This window comes from Pongo abelii, chromosome 1 (genome assembly GCF_028885655.2).
Source record: "Pongo abelii isolate AG06213 chromosome 1, NHGRI_mPonAbe1-v2.0_pri, whole genome shotgun sequence".
Taxonomy (NCBI): Eukaryota; Metazoa; Chordata; class Mammalia; order Primates; family Hominidae; genus Pongo; species Pongo abelii.
The window spans coordinates 110,071,322-110,092,874 of NC_071985.2; the positions used below are offsets into that span (position 1 = coordinate 110,071,322).

At 44.6% G+C, this 21,553-nt stretch overlaps 1 protein-coding gene, 1 non-coding gene and 1 pseudogene across 2 annotated transcripts in view; 2 read left to right on the forward strand and 1 right to left on the reverse strand.

Annotated features, from left to right (window-relative positions):
• The window catches only part of LOC100447686 (neuroblastoma breakpoint family member 12), a 2,265,351-nt gene that overhangs the window by 144,267 nt on the left and 2,099,531 nt on the right, over nucleotides 1-21,553 (forward strand).
• The window catches only part of LOC129058909 (protein FAM91A1-like), a 66,925-nt pseudogene that overhangs the window by 38,906 nt on the left and 6,466 nt on the right, over nucleotides 1-21,553 (reverse strand).
• On the forward strand, nucleotides 5,798-5,958 carry LOC112131699 (U1 spliceosomal RNA). Its single transcript, XR_002913675.2, has one exon. It is a non-coding gene; the product is annotated as a U1 spliceosomal RNA (small nuclear RNA).

Sequence of the window (21,553 nt, forward strand, 5' to 3'; positions counted from 1 at the left end):
TCTGCGCATTAAAAGACATCATCTGAAGAAGGGTGCACAAGCTTCCTGTTGGCTGCCAGAAGGGCTCTCTACAGGACACAGATCAAGTACCACACTCTTTGGGGGAGACCAGATGTGGGGTCTCTGTGCACCTCCCCAAAGGACAATGGCAGGAAGAAAAGGAGAAAGAGCCAGACGTCACTTCTTCGGCTAGCTCTGGCAGTGGGTTGATCTACTGAGTTGGCGGAGGGTGGGGTGGAAGAGCAGATGGGGACTGGGAAAGGCGCTGTTGGTGACATCACGGATAGGGCGATTTCTATGTAGATGAAACAGCACAGGGGCTGCTGCTTCGCCACTATGGAGTTCCCGTGCTGTGGGAGCAGGTTCAGGACCGCTGGTCGGAACTGAGAGTCTCAGCTGTGTGTCAGGGGTAGGAGGGCTCGGGGGTGCCCGTGAGGTGGGGGTGAGCGCGAGGCGAGATCTGGGCTCACTGCAAGCTCCGCCTCCCGGGTTCACTCTATTCTCCTGCCTCAGCCTCCTGAGTAGCTGGAACTACAGGCGGCCGCCCCCACGCCTGGCTAATTTTTTGTATTTTTAGTAGAGATGGGGTTTTACCGTGTTAGCCAGGATGGTCTCGATTTCCTGACCTCGTGATCCACCTGCCTCGGCCCGGCAAAGTGCTGGGATTACAGGCGTGAGCCACCGCGCCCAGCCAAAAAAGCTTAATTCTTACCAGATGGTACCGTGCAGTTCCAGGCTGTTGGTGTCCCAAACAAAGAAGTGTGCATGACACACACAAAGCAGCAAAGCAAAGCAAAAGTTTATTAAGCAGAGTAACACTCTCGGAGTGGGGAGAGTCGGCTGACCTCTGGGAGATGAGATCAGTATTAGTTTGGTGTACACTGAGTCTTTTGATGTGTGGTTTTTTTCTTCTCTTCACAAGGATGCCTAATTTTTTTTTTTTTTTTTTTTTTTTTTGAGACAGAGTCTTGCTCTGTCACCCAGAGTGGAGAACAGTGGCACAATCCTGGCTCACCGCAAGCTCTGCCTCCCGGGTTCACACCATTCTCCTGCATCAGCCTCCCAAGCAGCTGGGACTACAGGTGCCGCCACCAGGCCCGGCTAATTTTTTTGTATTTTTAGTAGAGACCGGGTTTCACCATATTAGCCAGGGTGGTCTCGATCTCCTGACCTCATGATCTGCCCGCCTCAGCCTTGCAAAGTGCTGGGATTACAGGCATGAGCCACCGTGCCTGGCCAAGGATGCCTAATCTTTAGCCAGGGTTTGCTATTTGATTGATAGGTGGGTTGCTTAGTTACTTTGGCCCTTGTGTGCTTGAATGTTGCCTCCATCCTATAATTTTAAGTACATGCATGATATGCAGTCCATATGCATGAGCTTTAATGAGCTGATTATCATATGAAGTCATGTTAAATATACTTTTTCTCTCTAATGCACATGCCTGTCTCTGAAGAGCTGTCCCTTTATTGGTTTGGATCTTGCTGGCCATGGGGTCCTTGCTTGCTTTTCTTTTTTTTTTTTTTAAGACAGGGTCTTGCTCTGTTGCCCAGTCTTGAGTGCAGTGGCATGATCTTTGCTCACTGCAACCTCTGTCTCCTGGGTTCAAGCAATTCTCCTGTCTCAGCCTCCTGAGTAGCTGGGAGTACAGGAGTGCACCACCATGCCCAGCTATTTTTTTTGTATTTTTAGTAGAGAAGGGGTTTCACCATGTTGGTCAGGCTGGCCTCGAACTCCTGACCTCAGGCGATCCACCTGCCTTGACCTCCCAAGCTGCTGGCATTACAGATGTTAGCAGCTGCGCCTAGCCTTGCTTGCTTTTTTAAATCTTACTTTTTGTTTTGGGTGCTCAACTTACGCCTTTTATCTTGCTTCTTGCTCTCCTACCCCATCACCTTACTTCTGTTTCTGCTTTTACTCATTCTGCCTTTTATCCAACTTCCAACTCCCTCTGCTGTTCTCCTGCCTCATAATGGCGGTTAGTGAGGAAGGGGTTTTAAGGGGGGCATGTCTGGCCTCCTATCCTGCCACAGCCAGAAACAGCTTTCAAGATTTCTCTGTGGTCCTGTCAGCCAAGAGGGAGTCTGTTCAGTTGGCTGTAGGGCCTAGGGCTTATTTTTATTTCTCAATCCTGACAAGGGAAGGCTGGATTAATGCAGATTCTCTGCAGGTGTGTAAATTTCCCCTATAAAAGACAGTTTTGCAGAGTTACTTCTGTTTGCTGGCTCTCTGACAGCCATCTTGAAATACGCCAAAGAAATATATTCTGGGGTAAAATATTTTGATTTCTTCATCTATCTACAGTTTCATCATGGTGACAGCCTCCAGTTGAAGCATACCTGAAGCCTTTCTTTTTAAAAAGCTTTCCCACTTTTCTGACTGCCTTCAAGTCTCTGCCAAAACACAAGTAACAGTGGCTGACTCCCTGCTACAGCAAGCTCAGAATAAATAGCCTTTGCTTTTTTTCATTTGGTTGGTCTTCGTTTATTTGCAGAAGCTTCAATGTAGAGTTGACAAGGACTCCATCTTTGACCAAACCTTAGTCAGTTTCCTCTGAGCCCTTTTCTCTATTAGTTCTTGGCCTGCCAAGTCCAGTTTTAGAAAAGAGTACTGTTGAGCCTAGTTTAGCAAGAGTCCTCCCAACCACCTTTGATAGCTAATCAAGTTCCTCTTAGTAATTTTCCATCCACTGATTTTCTTATCTTGCCAACTGGGTATAAATCTTCAATTCTTCTTGCTGTATTTGGAGTTGAGCTCAGTTCTCTGCTGGTCTCTCTTGCCTACTGTAGTACATACAATAAAATCCATCTCATGCTTTTAACAAGTGTCTGTGTAGTCCCTCTGAAACTACTTTTGCAAAATTATTACAATAAGAGAAATCTGACATGGCTGACTCCATTTTGGTTCTAGCCTCAAGGCTAGCTGTCTTTGTTCATTCCTGCAAAATTTCTCCCAAGCTACTTTTGGGAAAAATTGAGTTTATAGTTTAAATCAGGGGTCCCCAATCCCCAGGGCCACAAGACAGGTATTGGTCCATGGCCTGTTAGGAACCCAGCCAAACAGCAGGAGATGAGCTGCAGGCTTTCCAGCATTACCACCTGAGCTCCGCCTCTTGTCAGATCAGCATCAGCATTAGATGCTCATATTAGCTTGGACCCTATTGGGAACTGTGCATGTGAGGGATCCAGATTGCGCACTCCTTATGAGACTCTAACTAATGCCTGATGACCTGAGGTGGAACGGTTTCATCTGGAAACTATCCACCACCCCCTTCCAAGGAAAAACTGCCTTCCATGAAACCAGTCCCTGGTGCCAAAAACACTGAGGACAGCTAAAAAAGTTGGTTAAAATGATAACCTTCCCCGAAACTAAATTACCCCTGTAACACTAATGAAAGGCCACCAAGTCAGGAGGATGAAAGGAACCTGAATTCTGCTAAGATGTATGCCTCATTAAATAATTACCAGCCATTATTCCAGAGGTCACAAGATTTGCACCTTCCCCAGTTACTGCTGTGAAGAACATCACTATTGTAGAACCTAAGATTGGCCTCTTGAGATGTCTTTTCAGGCTTTTGCATTTCTGACTACTGGATGGCACCATTTGGCCTGAAAATCAACCAGTCCCTTAGCCCCCACCCAGAAGCTGGCTCAGTGCAGGAGGGCCATTTTCCACACCCCTGTGATTTCATCCCCAACAATCAGCACTGCCCAAGCCCTAGCCCCCTCCCCACCAAACTGTCTTTGAAAAACCCCTTACCTCCAGGCCTTCAGTGAGATTGATTTGAGTAATAACTGTCCCCCACATGTCATGGCTGGCCTGTGTCGATTAAACTCTTTACTGCAATGCCATGGTCTCCATGAATTGATTTTGTGTGTACAGTGGGCAGGAAGAACCCATCAGGCAGTTACACCTGCAGGATGGTGCCAGTTCTTTCCACAAAGGCTGGTCGTCAGATACCCAGAAAGTATTTCTCCACTACTATCTGGACAATGCGTCTCCCGGTCAGTCTACAGGGAATGTGGCCTGGATCAAGTATTTCACATTCAGCAGTTACTACACTGTCACTTAATCCCTCATTTTCAATATTTTGCCCTGTCTTCCATGGCCTAACTGGCCACCATGCCACAGAATCTTTACTTTGTGGTCTCCAAAGGAGAACTCTCCGTTCGATGTTTTGTGATTTGAGCAATGGATTAGAATCTGATACTGGTGGGCTGGGGAAGATCCCCAGACACTGGTGGGATCTCAACCCCAGCCGTGGTTTCCCGGCTCTTGACACCATCTTGAGAACCAAGTCAACGATGAATTAGCAAATAGTGAAAGAAGAGATTTATTGCAAAGCAAAAAGTACACATGCAAGAAAGGGGAGTTCGGGCATACCCAAGAGAGAACAGTGGGTTCTGGGGTTTCATCTCGATGGGTTTCTTTAACCAAGGAGTGGAATATTCATGAAAATTCCTGGGTAAAGGTGGAGATTTCTCGGAACTGTGGTGCCATCCATTTTTACATCAAATATTGGTCTCAGAACTGTCATGGCACTGGTGGGTGTGTGATTTAGTATGTTAATGAGCATGTAATGAGGGCCTAGGTAAAACCTGCATCAAATCCAGCACCACATTGGGTCCAATCAGTCTTAGCCAGCTTGGTCCACTCCCTGGTTTTTCAGCATCTTATCAGCCCATAGCCTCAAGTCATGTAAATCTGCTGCCTAGAATTTGTTACCCTGCGACCACCCTATATTATTCCTGTCTCAAATCTACTTGCAAATATTCAAATGGTCTTTGACTTGGGAATTCCAACTTTACTTACTTCACAGTGTTTCCTGCGTTATAATCCAATGTAAGAAAAGATGATCCAGACATTTGTTAAACATCTCAGATAAGATGTATGCCAGGTATTTGTGTCAAATTTGGATTATTTTGGTTTTGTCTTTGCAGAACATAAAAAACTAACACGAGGTAAGCAATAAGGTCTGGAGATGGCTGTGCAAAAGATGACAAAGTCCAACACCACATTTGAGAGTATCCAATCATCTCTTCTGTGGCAGCATATTTTTCCACAATACTGAATTTGGGAAAAAAAAAAAAAAAAAAAAGCAACAACATCAAAAAAAAAAAAAACTACAAAATTCATTAAACTGAACAACGGTTTTTATAACATTACCAGTGATAAAATCAGTAAGGAAAGCTGGTTTGCAGTCATCTGAGAAGCCTCTTTACTTTCATAAATATGGTTTCTCTCTGACATTGAACGGCTTCCAATTTCAAGCGGAATGCTACATCACAAGGATAAGCATGTGAAGAAAACCGGTTTCTTTTGTAGTCCTAAACGTTCTAGTTTGTAAATTAAAAGCCATTATTTGAAGAAGAGTGCCCAGGCTCCATCTGGCCACCGAAAGTTTGCTCCACAAGGCAGGCTAAGGACCAGGTTCTTTGGGCGAGAACAGATGCGGGGGTGGGATGGAAAAAGGGAGAGGCAGAGGTCACTTCCTCTTCCTGGCTCAGGCAGCGGGTTGGTCCGCTGAGTGGCAGAAAGGCAGACGGGGAGTAGGAAAGGCACTGTCGGTGACATCACGGATAGGATGACTTCTATGTAGATGAAACAGTGCAGGGGCTGCGCTTCCCCACCTGCTGCTTCGCCATGAAGGAGTTCCCGAGCCGTCGGAGCGGGTTCAGGACCGCTGGTCCGACCTGAGAGTCCCAGCTGTGTGTCAGGGCTAGGAGGGCTGGGGGGTGCGCGCCGCAAGCGACCGTGTGTGTAAAGGGTGAGGCGAACGGGGCGGAGGTGCAGGAGGTCATATTTACTTGGCAGGGGAGATACCATGATCATGAAGGTGGTTCTCCCAGGGCGAGGCTTATCCATTGCACTCCGGGTGTGCTGACCCCTGGGATTTTCCCAAATGTGGGAAACTCGACTTTGTAATTTGTGGTAGTGGGACTGCGTTCGCGCTTTCCCCTAATTTTTTGTAGTTTCAAGAATATGCTGTACTCTAAGGGTTACTTTTTTCTTTCATTGGTTTGCGTCTTGGTCGTGTTCTTCTTACAGTGGAAGGCTGGGGAATAGGAATTAAGATGTCGCTTCTCCCCCTGAGGAGAAATAGGAAGCGTCAGCCTTAACACAAACAAACTAGCGCAAAGGCTGTACAGCTCTTCCCTTTCTACCCAGGGCTGCTTTCTGCAGAGATTGAACCATGGTCTCCAGTGTCTTTGGTTCTCACGCTCTGTGAAAATCTTCATGTTTTTCCCTAGCCCCCAGAGTCACCTTTTACACAGCCCCTACTTCTAACCGCAGCCCCCTCAGGAGTTTGTAGGATTTCTGTGCTAGCTGGGAATGTGTTCTCACCTCATAGAGCCAGGTACAAACTACGCAGACGGGTGCTGTTCTTTGGGATGACATCAGGGCCTTTGGGGCTTTTAGTGTCCCCATTGGGTTGTAGACATAACACACTTACTTTGTGTAGGGGAACGCTTTCCCGGCTCCCAGGTGCCCTAATGCAATTCGTGGAGGCCCGCAGGTCAGAACTGCAGTCTTACCTGTCTTGGCTGAAATGCGCTGAGATCTTCCCTGAAATATAAGGAGGGAAGTTTTATGAGCAGCGGGGTCCAGTTTCCCTACTATCTCCTGCTGTTTACATATCTAGTCTTTCTTCAGACTTTCTTTAAATGACAGCTTCTTGTTTGATGTCTCGCTTCCATATGCTACATCCATCGCCAGGCAACTTTGTAGACAGCACCCCAACCCATCCTTCCCACCCCCAAGCAGCCCTTTCCTATTTCTGGTGCCAGTGTCCTTCCCGGTCCCTCTTTCTTCAGGCCCTCGCTTATCACCTTCATGGACAGAAAATACTTAGCTCTCTTTCAACCCGCAGTTTGCACCTGACACACATCAGTACCCTGGCAAATTCCTTAATACCTCTTCTCAAATGGCACTGTAAATTCATCTCTTTTTAACTCCCAGAAGTATCTAATTGGTTTTGTCCCTGCATTGCATGAATACTAGTATTCCACTACAAAAGAAAAACCCAGGCCTAGTGATGGTGGTTCTGGGCATTGTGCCAGCATCTCCCAGAGTATGTTTTCTGACCTCACCTACTTCTGATCAACAGAGGTCAGGAGTTCGAGACCAGCCTGACCAACACAGTGAAACTCCATCTCTACTAAAAATACAAAGAAAAAAAAAAAAAGCAAAAAAAGCTGGATGTGGTGGTGTGTGTCTGTAATGCTAACTACTGGGGAGGCTGAGGCAGGAGAATTGCTTGAACCCAGGAGGCGGAGGTTACAGTGAGCTGAGATCATGCCATTGCACCTCAGCCTGGGTGACAGAGTAAGACTCTGTCTCAAAACAAAACAAAACAACAACAACAAAAAAAACTAGTCCATCTGAGACATATTATTGGAGACAGTAGAATCCTGCATCCAACAGACACTTGGTGCAGATCTGAACCCACTGAGTTATTGGCTGATGTTCCATCTGTTCTATTAAGTATCATGAGCAGAAATTGAGCTCTTTGGCTTTTACCCACTAAGTATGGCTATAGGGCAGGTCTCTCTCTCTCTCTCTGTCATTATGGCATCATTATTTTTTGCCATCAGTGTGGGTTTTTGGTTTTGATGTTATGAAGTGAATTTCTATGGACAATTTCTGTTGGGTGGTGTTGACAATGATCCAGTCCCTGTTTGGTAATACATGACAGTTAATCTTCTCTGTGAGTCTTTTTTTTTTTTGTCTATTTATTGTCCTAAGAATAATGGTATTTCCTGATATTTGAGACTGCAGCAATGATAAGTTGTTCATATCTTGTCTTTCCAATGTTTGGTAAAAATTTTATGGGCCCAATAGTTGTCAATATCTGCAAGAGTGGCATCCCTGTTACAAGAGTGATCTTACTACTCAATGTCCCCCCTCCCATCCAACTTCGTTCCATAGGAGCTCTTGGCTTTAACAAATTTATTATATCTAAAAGACATCTTAGTACAGGAAGAAGACTAAATCTGTAGCATGTAAGGAGCAGTTTTCTTTGATTGGTATATTCAGGTTTCTAACCAGCTGAAAAATTCAAACACATGTCCTTTAAAGATTAAGTTTAAACCACAATACAGAAAGGAGAGAAAAGATTTATATGATCACATATAAGCAATGGAATGAGCAATATGAGCACTTTTCACAGTTATACAAATCTAATTTAATAATCTCCAGAACATTAAGAAAGGTACTGTCGGTGACATCACCGATAGGGCATTTCTATGTAGATGAGGTAGCACAGGGCTGCTTCTTCACCATGGAGGATTTCCCGTGCTGTAGGAGCAAGTCCAGGACTGCTGGGTGGACGTGAGAGTCCCAGCTGTGTGTTAGGGCTAGGAGGGCTCAGGGTGGTTGGGGATTGGCGGGGGTGGTTCTCCGGGTAAGTGACCATGTGTGTAAAGGGTGAGGCATATGGAGCTGTGGTGGGGCAGAGGTATGTGGACTGCCACTTACCTGGCAGGGGAAATCTTATGGTCACCAATAGTGGTTCATCCTAAGGTTGAGGCTCATCCATTGCATTCCAGATGTGCTGTTCTCTGTTATCTCCCCTAATGTGTGAAGCTCAGCTGCATAACTGAGCTTCACAGTACTTGACTGACTCCAAGGCCAGCAATAGATAGAGCCCTAGCAGATCCTTGATAACACTGTCTGAGGAATGAGTTCCAGAGACTCTCTCAACACAGTCTCCCCCTAGCAAGGATAAGAGGAAAAAACAACAAATCCCTTTACTACCTTCTCTTTCCCCCTTACCATTTTTCAGTATTCAAGTTTTGTTAAGTTCCTGATTTCCCTTCAGTGCAGCTGCAAGGTCATCAGCTATGCTTGCTTTGCAAGACCTGTCACAGTTTGATTAGCTGCCTTTGTTCTGCTTCTGCAAGCCCTCTTGCCTGCCCCATGAGTGTTGCATCTTCAAATTCCCACTGCGCCATTCAAACTAGCCAACCTCCTTTCAGAAGTATGTATAAAAGCCAAGCCTTGTTTTTGTTCAGGGCTCAGCCTTTGGATTTTAATCTGCTGGGCCTGAGTGCACTCAGTAAAATCCTCCTCTTCCACTCATTGGTCTCTCTGTTCTCCTGATTCTCACAACAGTAGCAGGGGACTGTGTTCGCACTTTTCCCTGGTCCTTCATGGTATGAATAATATACAGCCTCTTTTTTTCACCTATAGTCACAGGCTCAGTCTCAGTGACTGTATGATGTGGTCAGCTGTTTTTGTTTTTGTGAGACCTTGTTTTCTTTTTTACTATCCTGGGACAGATGTCTGTAATCACTTGTTTCCTCAGGAGGCAAATTTGAGTCTCTCTGGGGGAGGTCTCTCACGTTAGCTGCAGTGGTACTTGGCAGGTGGAGCTCAGGGATCTAGGCTTCCCTGCTTTGTAGATTGCTCAGTGGTCCCCAAGGCCTACTGGGTTTTAACACCACTTGAAAACCTTAGTGTTTTTCCATTGTCCCCAGAGTCACCTCTTACACAGCCTCTTTTTTTTTTTGTTTGTTTGTCTTTTTCCCTGAGACAGGGTCTCACTGTATCTGGTGGCATCTTGGTTCAAGCAATCCCCCCACCTCAGCCTCTGGAGTAGCACAGGCACAAGCCACCACAGCTAGCTAATTTCTGTGCTTGTTTTGTTGTTGTTGTTTTGTTTTTTTAAGAGTTGAAGTTTTGCCATTGTTGTCCAGGTTGGTCTCCAACTCCTGGACTCAAGTGATCCACCCTGCCTCAGCCTTCTAAACTGCTGAGATTACAGGTGTGATCCATCACACCTAGCCAGCCCCTGCTTTTCACTATAGCATTCATGGGAGTTTGTAGGATTTCTGTGCTGGGGGGAACGTGTACTCAGTCCATAGAGCCAAGTAGAAATTGTACTTGGAACTCGTACCAATGGGTTGTATACATAACATGCTTGCTGTTTGTATGGGAAGGGTTTTGCTGGTGCCCTGGTGCCCCTGCGCCAGGGCATCAAGGCCTGCAGGTCTCACCTATGTGTTAATGTAATATGCAGCAATTCTCCCTGGAATATAAGATGGGAGGTCTTGTAAGGTTCTTACAAGTAAGAAGACAAATTTCCCTGCAGCTTGTTTTGACAAAATTCAAAATTAATAATAACAGCCCAACCTTTTGGATGACAAATGTCCTTTTCATTTACAGACCAGAACTGCCCTGCTTGCCTCAGATCCTCCATGCAGGTGCAGCCCTTGATTCCATTCACACAGGTCATTTCCTCCCTGCTTTCTCCAAAACAGGGAGACAGTGGTTCTGCAGGACCACAGTGCTCAAGGCCTTCCAGGGCAAAAAATCTCAGAACGAGTTGCCCTGTCCTGCCTGTACCTCATCACTGACCTAGAAATAGCCTTTGCTAGGGGTAAAGTAGGGGGAAATGGTCGCTGGAGCTGGGGCCTGGATACTGGGCCAGGTTGCCCGGCAGGAGGGGAAGTACTCAGGGTTAGAGGGGGCCAAGCACCAGGACCTCAGCATCCTCAACCTCCAAAAGGACTCAGAGAGACGTAGAAATCAAGACAGGGTTCCTCTTTCAAGGAAGGAGACTTTTGAGGAAGACCCCAGGGCTCTGAATCAAAATTCAGATTTTTGCCCATCTGCAGCTTAATCCACCTTAGTTGGTGCAACTTCATCCTTCCCCTGTGCTCAGGACAAAAAAACAGTTCTTCTATAGGCTGGTCATTCTCTGATCCCATACATCCTATTGGTCAGAAAATTGTTTTTTCTTTGGTTAACTGCAGACTTTGGTCTGCACAATCTTTTTCTATCTTGATCTGAAAACCACCCAACAGTCCCATATGTAGCTTTTTTGGATAAACCTAGAAATGGAACCTTCTGGTCTTAAAGCTTGAAAATTAATATTTGTATTATCTGAGTTCCTTCCTCAGGAAATGACCTTCAGGCCTGTCAAAAAAGCTATCAAAGAACTGAAATTCATCCAGAAAATGAGATGCTGGGACCCCCCATTCATCATGATTGCTTCCTTGCTCCTCCCTAGCTCCTGTTTTCTTACTCATTGTTACATTTCTTCCCTGCCATCTAAACCTCTGGTTTTGGTTGGTCAGGGAGATGGATTTGAGACTTGAGTTCTCATCTCCCCTACTGCAGCACCCTATTAAAATGCCTTCCTTGGCAATAATCATCTCGGTGATTGGCTTTCTGTGCAGCAACCAGCAGGAATCCCAGATCTCAGAATTTTGGCAAAGGAGTCTCCTGATAAAGGTGGGATGGATTCTACTGACCAACATCAAAACCATCAGACATTTGAAAGCTGTAATCTCAGGGTCAGCATTTGGGTTGCCCTTGAGCCTTTTCCTTCAGCCTACCCATTAAAATCAGCCTAGCCAGGCCTGTCTTCAAGGTCCAGGGGTACGGTGAGGTCCTCTGATGCTTCTTGATGCTTCTCTTGCCGGGTCAGCAGCCACCCTCCCTTTCCCTGTGACCTGCAGAAAAGCTTCAGGGGGCATTTATTCAGTTTGCTCAGATCCCATGAGGCACAGGTACATGGTGATGCTGTGGTTCCACTGCACCCACCGCCCTCCTTGGTCCTCTCGCTGTCTCTGGCACGCAGTAACGTTCTGGGTGAGCTTGGGTGCTGAAGACACCCAGGCAGGGAGGGTAGGGAAGGGCACCAGCCTCTTAGGTCCTGTGCAGTAGGGATCAAAAAAAGGCCTTGAAGAAACAGAAAGGGAGCGTTGGGAGTAGATCAAAGGGAAAGAAAGAAATCCTAGGAGATTTTCTGTCTGAAGGCACCATGAAGAGAAAGTCTGCCTCCTCTGGGCTGTGTCCTCCCGTCGCAGGTGAACCGAGTTCCGGTCTCCATTGGAAACCAAGGCAGTTAACTTTGCCCTGAATCCTAGTGAGGAAGCCATGCTTTGTCCTTCCCTGTTTAGCGCTTGATCCTGTAGCACTTGTTTGTCTCTCCCAGGCTTTCTATGGATTCCAGGGATGCAACTGAGAAGTTTGTTTTTAATGCAGTTTTACTTGAAGTAAGAGTATTTTAGGCCAGGTGTGGTGGCTCACATCTGTAATCCCAACACTTTGGGAGGCTGAGGTGGGCAGATTACTTGAGGTAAGGAGTTTGAGGCCAGCCTGGCCAACATGATGAAACTCCGTCTCTACTAAAAATACAAAAATTAGCTGGGTGTGTTGGCACAGGCCTGTAGTCCCAGCTACTCATGAGGCTGAGGCAGCAGAATCCTGTGAACATGGGAAGTGGAAGTTGCAGTGAGCTGATCTCAAAAAAAAAAAAAGTATTTTAGAATCTTTTGAGAAAGGAAATGATTTCTGACAGGTTTTGCACTTAAGACATTCAGGTGTGAGGAAAACACGAAAACCACTATGCTAGGGAAAGCAAATGCTGTTGAGAATGTCTCACAAACACAAATTGCACGTCAGCAGTAGGTTTGACCCTCAGATTGGGCACATTTTACTTTAAGTGCACTGTTGGTGGAACTTAAGATGAATCTAGGACATTCACAATTTATGTATGTATGTGTGTGTGTGTATGTATATATATATACATGAGACAGAGAACAGGGTCTCGCTATCTTGCCCCCACTGGTCTCCAACTCTGAGCCTCAAGAGATCATCCTGCCTCCCCCTCCCAAAGTACTGGGACTGCAGGCATGCACCACCTCCTCCAGCCGTTTCTTTTTTTTTTTTTTTGAGACAGAGTCTTGCTCTGTTGCCCAGGCTGGAGTGCAGTGATGCAATATCCACTCACTGCAAGCTCTGCCTCCCAGGTTCATGCCATTCTCCTGCCTCAGCCTCCGGAGGTGCTGGGACTACAGGCACCAACCGCCACGCCCTGCTAAGTTTTTTGTATTTTTAGTAGAGACGGGGTTTCACTGTGTTAGCCAGGATGGTCTCCATCTCCTGACCTCATGATCCACCCACCTCGGCCTCCCAAAGCGCTGGGATTACAGGCGTGATCCACTGCGCCTGGCAGTCCACCCCATTTTAATGTTATTAATTTAAATACACATTCCAAAAATTATATAACAAGTACAGGAAGCCCACTTTATGCCAGTTTTACAAAAACAAAGTGGCAACATCCTAAAGTATTGAAAGAAATAAAGTTTTCCTAGAATTCTATGCCAAAATGAAAATTCTTTCAAGAATGTGACTGAAATGAGGACATTTAAAGACATAGAAAAAAAAATGAAAGAATTTGAGCCAGGCGTAGTGGCTCATGCCTGTAATCCCAGCACTTTGGGAGGCTGAGGCGGGAGGATCATGAGGTCAGGAGTTTGAGACCAGCCTGACCAACCCAGCCTGGCCAACATGGTGAAACCCCGTCTCTACTAAAGATACAAAAAATTAGCCGGGCGTGGTGGGGTGTGTCTGTAATCCCAGCTACTCAGGAGGCTGAGGCAGGAGAATCACTTGAACTCGGGAGGTAGAGGTTGCAGTGAGCCAAGATTGCACCATTGCACTCCAATCTGGGTGACAGAGTGAGATATCATCTCAAAAAAAAAAAAAAAGAATTCAGCAACCCACACTACAAGAAATGCAAAAGGATTCCTCCAGGCCTAAGAATAAGGATACCAGACAGAAATCTGGATCTACACAAAAAAATGGAGACTACCGGAAATTGGTATGTACATAGTTAAATTATATATGTTCTTATTATTAAATCTTTTAAAATAATTTGACCGATTAAACAAAAGAAATAATAATGGATTCTGGGGTTTATAACATGTCTAAAATCAAATTACATGACAACAGTAACATAATAGCCAGAAGGGGAGGTACAATGTCATTAGATGGCACTGATAAACATGTATTCTGGAAACCCTAAAGCCATCACTGAAAAAGCAAAAGCAGGAAAAGAAGTCAGGGAGCGGTGGACAAGAAGAAAGAAAGAGTTACAGCTAATAAACCAAAAAAGGAAAGAAAATGGAATGATATAAAAAATATGTAAACACTATGCTGGAGCAACTGCTCTCCAAGCCTCTACCCTATACAAACACACCAGTAGCCAATGACAAGTGTACAAGAATGATGACTGCAGCATTATTTGTAATCTTAAAATAATAGAGCCAATGTACTTTCAAAGATATATGAAAAGGGTTTTATTTATTTAACAAACACAATTGTACAAACAAGAGAAGCAAGTCCTTTTGCCAAAAGGAACACAGAGGGTCATGATGATGCTACTCCTCCAGGAATTTCAGGGTTCCCAGATGCCTAGTTTTCTGTCTAGAGTTCCTGGAAGATGTTATTCTTGGAGAGTTATAGCTCCTGGCGTTTGGAGCTCTTCTATGTTAGCTCTGAATTTTCCCCTCAGTTCCTTCCCATTCTGCTTCAACAACAACTAAAAAAACAATTATCACCTCCAGAAGATCTAGCCTGTGCCTCTGTATGAGCCTTTCAGGAGGTCTAGATGTCTGTTCCACCGCTCCGCGGCTTCTTTCCCTGCTTTTGCTTTTCCATTCCCCCGCTCCCGACCTCCCTCCCCATGACCCCTACCACTGCCCAACTGAGCACCCGGGGCTCCACCGCGCAGAACGTGCACTGGAGGCTCTGCCCGTTGCCCTCCCCGGGGGATGCCTAGAAATCAAAATGAATAAACGCTTTGAAAAAAGAACTTCCGTAGCTCGGAGTAATTTGATCATCTGAAGCCTTCTTCTCTCAGCTCGTCAAAGTCATTCTCCATCCAGCTTTGTTCCATTGCTGGTAAGGAACTGCATTCCTTTGGAGGAGGAGAGCTACTCTGCTTTTTAGAGTTTCCAATTTTTCTGCTCTATTTTTTCCCCATCTTTGAAACTTTGAAAAAAAATTAGAAGAATGTATAACTAGAATAACCAATACAGAGAAGGGCTTAAAGGAGCTGATGGAGCTGAAAGCCAAGGCTCGAGAACTATATGAGGAATGCAGAAGCCTCAGGATCTGATGCGATCAAATGGAAGAAAGGATATCAGCCCTGGAAGATGAAATGAATGAAATGAAGCGAGAAGGGAAGTTTAGAGAAAAAAGAATAAAAAGAAACGAGCAAAGCCTCCAAGAAACGTGGGACTATGTGAAAAGACCAAATCTACGTCTGATTGGTGTGCCTGAAAGTGACGGGGAGAATGGAAACAAGTTGGAAAACACTCTGCAGGATATTATCCAGGAGAACTTCCCCAATCTAGCAAGGCAGGCCAACATTCAGATTCAGGAAATACAGAGAATGCCACAAAGATACTCCTCGAGAAGAGCAACTCCAAGACACATAATTGTCAGATTCACCAAAGTTGAAATGAAGGAAAAAATGTTAAGGGCAGCCAGAGAGAAAGGTCGGGTTACCATCAAAGGGAAGCCCATCAGATTAACAGCGGATCTCTCAGCAGAAACCCTACAAGCCAGAAGAGAGTGGGGGCCAATATTCAACATTCTTAAAGAAAAGAATTTTCAACCCAGATTTTCATATCCAGCCAAATGAAGCTTCATAAGTGAAGGAGAAATAAAATACTTTACAGACAAGCAAATGCTGAGAGATTTTGTCACCACCAGGCCTGCCCTAAAAGAGCTCCTGAAGGAAGTGCTAAACATGGAAAGGCACAACCGGTAACAGCCACTGCAAAATCATACCAAAATGTAAAGACCATCGAGACTAGGAAGAGACTGCATCAACTAATGAGCAAAATAACTAGCTAACATCATAACGACAGGATCAAATTCACACATAACAATATTAACTTTAAATGTAAATGGACTAAATGCTCCAATTAAAAGACACACACTGGCAAATTGGATAAAGACTCAAGACCCATCAGTGTGCTGTATTCAGGAAACCCATCTCACATGCAGAGACACACATAGGCTCAAAATAAAAGGATGGAGGAAGATCTACCAAGCAAATGGAAAACAAAAAAAGGCAGGGGTTGCAATCCTAGTCTCTGATAAAACAGACTTTAAACCAACAAAGATCAAAAGAGACAAAGAAGGCCATTACATAATGGTAAAGGGATCAATTCAACAAAAAGAGCTAACTACCCTAAATATATATGCACCCAATACAGGAGCACCCAGATTCATAAAGCAAGTCCTGAGTGACCTACAAAGAGACTTAGACTCCTACACATTAATAATGGGAGACTTTAACACCCCACTGTCAACATTAGACAGATCAACGAGACAGAAAGTCAACAAGGACACCCAGGAATTGAACTCAGCTCTGCACCAAGCAGACCTAATAGACATTGACAGAACTCTCCACCCCAAATCAACAGAATATACATTTTTTTCAGCACCACACCACACCTATTCCAAAATTGACCACATACTTGGAAGTAAAGCTCTCCTCAATAAATGTAAAAGAACAGAAATTATAACAAACTATCTCTCAGATCACAGTGCAATCAAGCTAGAACTCAGGATTAAGAATCTCACTCAAAACCGCTCAACTACATGGAAACTGAACAACCTGCTCCTGAATGACTACTGGGTACATAATGAAATGAAGGCAGAAATAAAGATGTTCTTTGAAACCAACGAGAACCAAGACACAACATACCAGAATCTCTGGGATGCATTCAAAGCAGTGTGTAGAGGGAAATTTATAGCACTAAATGCCCACAAGAGAAAGCAGGAAAGATCCAAAATTGACACCCTAACATCACAATTAAAAGAACTAGAAAGGCAAGAGCAAACACATTCAAAAGCTAGCAGAAGGCAAGAAATAACTAAAATCAGAGCAGAACTGAAGGAAATAGAGACACAAAAAACCCTTCAAAAAATTAATGAATCCAGGAGCTGGTTTTTTGAAAGGATCAACAAAGTTGATAGACCACTAGCAAGATTAATAAAGAAAAAAAGAGAGAAGAATCAAATAGATGCAATACAAAATGATAAAGGGGATATCACCACCCATCCCACAGAAATACAAACTACCATCAGAGAATATTACAAACACCTCTACACAAACAAACTAGAAAATCTAGAAGAAATGGATAAATTCCTCAACACATACACCCTCCCAAGACTAAACCAGGAAGAAGCTGAATCTCTGAATAGACCAATAACAGGAGCTGAAATTGTGGCAATAATCAATAGCTTACCAACCAAAAAAAGTCCAGGACCAGATGGGTTCACAGCCGAATTCTACCAGAGGTACAAGGAGGAGCTGGTACCATTCCTTCTGAAACTATTCCAATCGATAGAAAAAGAGGGAATCCTCCCTAACTCATTTTATGAGGCCAGCATCATCCTGATACCAAAGCCTGGCAGAGACACAACAAAAAAAGAGAATTTTAGACCAATATCCTTGATGAACATTGATGCAAAAATCCTCAATAAAATACTGGCAAACCGAATCCAGCAGCACATCAAAAAGCTTATCCACCATGATCAAGTGGGCTTCATCCCTGGGATGCAAGACTGCTTCAATATACGCAAATCAATAAATGTAATTCAGCATATAAACAGAACCAAAGACAAAAACCACATGATTATCTCAATAGATGCAGGAAAGGCCTTTGACAAAATTCAACAACACTTCATGCTAAAAACGCTCAATACATTAGGTATTGATGGGACGTATCTCAAAATAATAAGAGCTATCTATGACAAACCCACAGCCAATATCATACTGAATGGGCAAAAACTGGAAGCATTCCCTTTGAAAACTGGCACAAGACAGGGATGCCCTCTCTCACCACTTCTATTCAACATAGTGTTGGAAGTTCTGGCCAGGGCAATTAGGCAGGAGAAGGAAATAAAGGGTATTCAGTTAGGAAAACAGGAAGTCAAATTGTCCCTGTTTGCAGATGATATGATTGTATATCTAGAAAACCCCATTGTCTCAGCCCAAAATCTCCTTAAGCTGATAAGCAACTTCAGCAAAGTCTCAGGATACAAAATCAATGTAAAAAAATCACAAGCATTCTTACACATCAATAACAGACAGAGAGCCAAATCATGAGTGAACTCCCATTCACAATTGCTTCAAAGAGAATAAAACACCTAAGAATCCAACTTACAAGGGATGTGAAGGACCTCTTCAAGGGGAACTACAAACCACTGCTCAAGGAAATAAAAGAAGATACAAACAAATGGAAGAACATTCCATGCTCATGGATAGGAAGAATCAATATCATGAAAATGGCCATCCTTCCCAAGGTTATTTATAGATTCAGTGCCATCCCCATCAAGCTACCAATGACTTTCTTCACAGAATTGGAAAAAACTACTTTAAAGTTCATATGGAACCAAAAAAGAGCCCGCATTGCCAAGTCAATCCTAAGCCAAAAGAACAAAGCTGGAGGCATCACACTACCTGACTTCAAACTATACTACAAGGCTACAGTAATGGTACTGTACTACAAAACAGCATGGTACTGGTACCAAAACAGAGATATAGATCAATGGAACAGAACAGAGCTGTCAGGAATAATGCCACATATCTACAACTATCTGATCTTTGACAAACCTGAGAACAACAAGAAATGGGGAAAGGATTCCCTATTTAATAAATGGTGCTGGGAAAACTGGCTAGCCATATGTAGAAAGCTGAAACTGGATCCCTTCCTTACACCTTATACAAAAATCAATTCAAGATGGATTAAAGACTTAAATGTTAGACCTGAAACCATAAAAACCCTAGAAGAAAACCTAGGCATTACCATTCAGGACATAGGCATGGGCAAGGACTTCATGTCTAAAACACCAAAAGCAATGGCAACAAAAGCCAGAATTGACAAATGGGATCTAATTAAACTAAAGAGCTTCTGCACAGCAAAGGAAACTACCATCAGAGTGAGCAGGCAACCTACAAAATGGGAGAAAATTTTCGCAACCTACTCATCTGACAAAGGGCTAATATCCAGAATCTACAATGAACTCCAACAAATTTACAAGAAAAAAACAAACAACCCCATCAAAAAGTGGGCGAAGGACATGAACAGACACTTCTCAAAAGAAGACATTTATGCAGCCAAAAAACACATGAAAAAATGCTCACCATCACTAGCCATCAGAGAAATGCAAATCAAAACCGCAATGAGATACCATCTCACACCAGTTAGAATGGCAATCATTAAAAAGTCAGGAAACAACAGGTGCTGGAGAGGATGTGGAGAAATAGGAACACTTTTACACTGTTGGTGGGACTGTAAACTAGTTCAACCCTTGTGGAAGTCAGTGTGGCGATTCCTCAGGGATCTAGAACTAGAAATTCCATTTGACCCAGCCATCCCATTACTGGGTATATACCCAAAGGACTATAAATCATGCTGCTATAAAGACACATGCATACGTATGTTTATTGCAGCATTATTCACAATAGCAAAGACTTGGAACCAACCCAAATGTCCAACAATGATAGACTGGATTAAGAAAATGTGGCACATATACACCATGGAATACTATGCAGCCATAAAAAATGATGAGTTCACGTCCTTTGTAGGGACATGGATGAAATTGGAAATCATCATTCTCAGTAAACTATCGCAAGAACAAAAAACCAAACACCGCATATTCTCACTCATAGGTGGGAATTGAACAATGAGAACACATGGACACAGGAAGGGGAACATCACACTCTGGGGACTGTTGTGGGGTGGGGGGAGGGGGGAGGGATAGCACTGAGAGATATACCTAATGCTAGATGACGAGTTAGTGGGTGCAGCGCACCAGCATGGCACATGTATACATATGTAACTTACCTGCACATTGCGCAGATGTACCATAAAACCTAAAGTATCATGATAATAATAATAATAATAATAATAATAAAGAAAAAAGAACTTACCCATGGAAAAATCTCATGATTTCTATTCTTGGGGTTCTTCAAGGGACTAAAAGCTAAAGGCGATGATGGCCCCGGGAGGTCGAGGCTGCAGTGAGCCGTGTTTGCACCACTGCACTCCAGCCTGAGCGACCAAGCGAGACCCTGTCTCAAAAACAAACAAAACAAACAAACAACAAAAACAACAACAAGAAAAAACAAATCAAAAGTTCCCCATGGTAAAATATTTCATGATTTCCATTTTCAGGGCTCTTCAAAGGACTAAAAGCTAAAGTCAAGGATGGATTAATTCAACAAGTCCTAGTCGTGCACCCTGGTGAGTGCCAGACCCTGCGCCCCGCAAGGGGACCCATGAGCGACCCTCACCATGATCCCTGCCCTGGTGGAGCCCCCGTGCGGGACACAGGATCCGAAGATGGCAGCGGAAGTTCCGCAGCGGCCTCAAAAGTGACTGGGCAGAGTGGGCACAGGCTCCCTCACTGGGTGAAGGAGGCGCAAAGAAGGGGAAGAGCCATCCCGGGAGCCCATCGGCCTTTCCCGTTCCCTTGGGCCCCCAGGCAGTTCAAGTCCGGGTCGGGGCCGGGGCGTTTCCGGGAGCTTCTGTTGCGGGCGAGTGGCAAGGTCGTCCTGGTTCCAGAATCTCCCAACCTGCGGGTCTCCAATGAGACCAACACGATTCACTGCTCTAATCTCTCCAGTTTTCCAAAGCCTTGCACAGTTGTACTGTCTGGTGGGCTCTGAGGATGGGAGGGTTGGGGAGTGTTTGGTCAGTGCACCCTTCCTATAGCGCCCAGAAGAAGGTACACTACGTGTCTCTGTGGCACAATCGGTTAGCGTGTTCGGCTGTTAATCTAAAGGTTGGTGGTTAGAGCCCACTGAGGGACTCCTGCTCCAGATTTTTTTTTTTTTTCTTCTGAGACAGAGTCTTGCTCTTTCGCCAGGCTGGAGTGCAGCGGAGCGATCTTGGCTCACTGCAACCTCGGCCTCCCGGGTTCAAGCGATTCCCCTGCCTCAGCCTCTGGAGTAGCTGGGAATACAGGCGCGCGCCACCCCGCCCGGCTAATGTTCTGTGTTTTAGTAGAAACAGAGGTTTCACCTTGTTAGCCAGGAAGGTCTCGATCAGCTGATCTCGTGGTCTGTCTGCCTCGGCCTCCCAAAGTGCTGGGATTACAGGTGTGAGCCACCGCTCCCGGTCGCCTGTTCCAGCTTTTAAAGCATTCAGGCATTATCGATCACTAGATAAACGGGGGAGATTATATCTTCCCAGAGTCCTAAGCCACTAGGGTTGTGTCTCTGTGGCACAATCAGTTGTCGCATCCAAAAGGCCTAGCTAACTTTTGTATTTTTTATAGAGAAAGGGTTTCATTATGTTGCCCATGCTGGTCCCCAAACCCCGGGGCTCAGGCACCTCTGAAGTCTCCCAAAGTGCTAGGATTACAGGCATGAGCCACTACACCGGGCCTTATACAATGCTTCTAATTTCAGCACATTTAGCAAACTTATCTTCTGTGGGAAAGGTACCAAAATCATATTCCAATTTATTTCTGAACTCTAATAATGTCCCTTTCTTCATTTACTTACTGACACAACAAATCTTCTCCCCCCCCACCACTTTTTGTTTTGAGACTAGGTGTCGCTCTGTCACCCAAGATGGAGTGCAGTGGCATGATCTCAGCTCACTGCAAACTCACCGCCCCTGCCACCCCAGCACTAGTGATCCTCCAGAATAGCTGGAACTACAGGTGTACACCATCAAATCCAACTTTTTTTTTTTTTTTAGCATCAAATCCAACTTTTTTTTTTTTTTT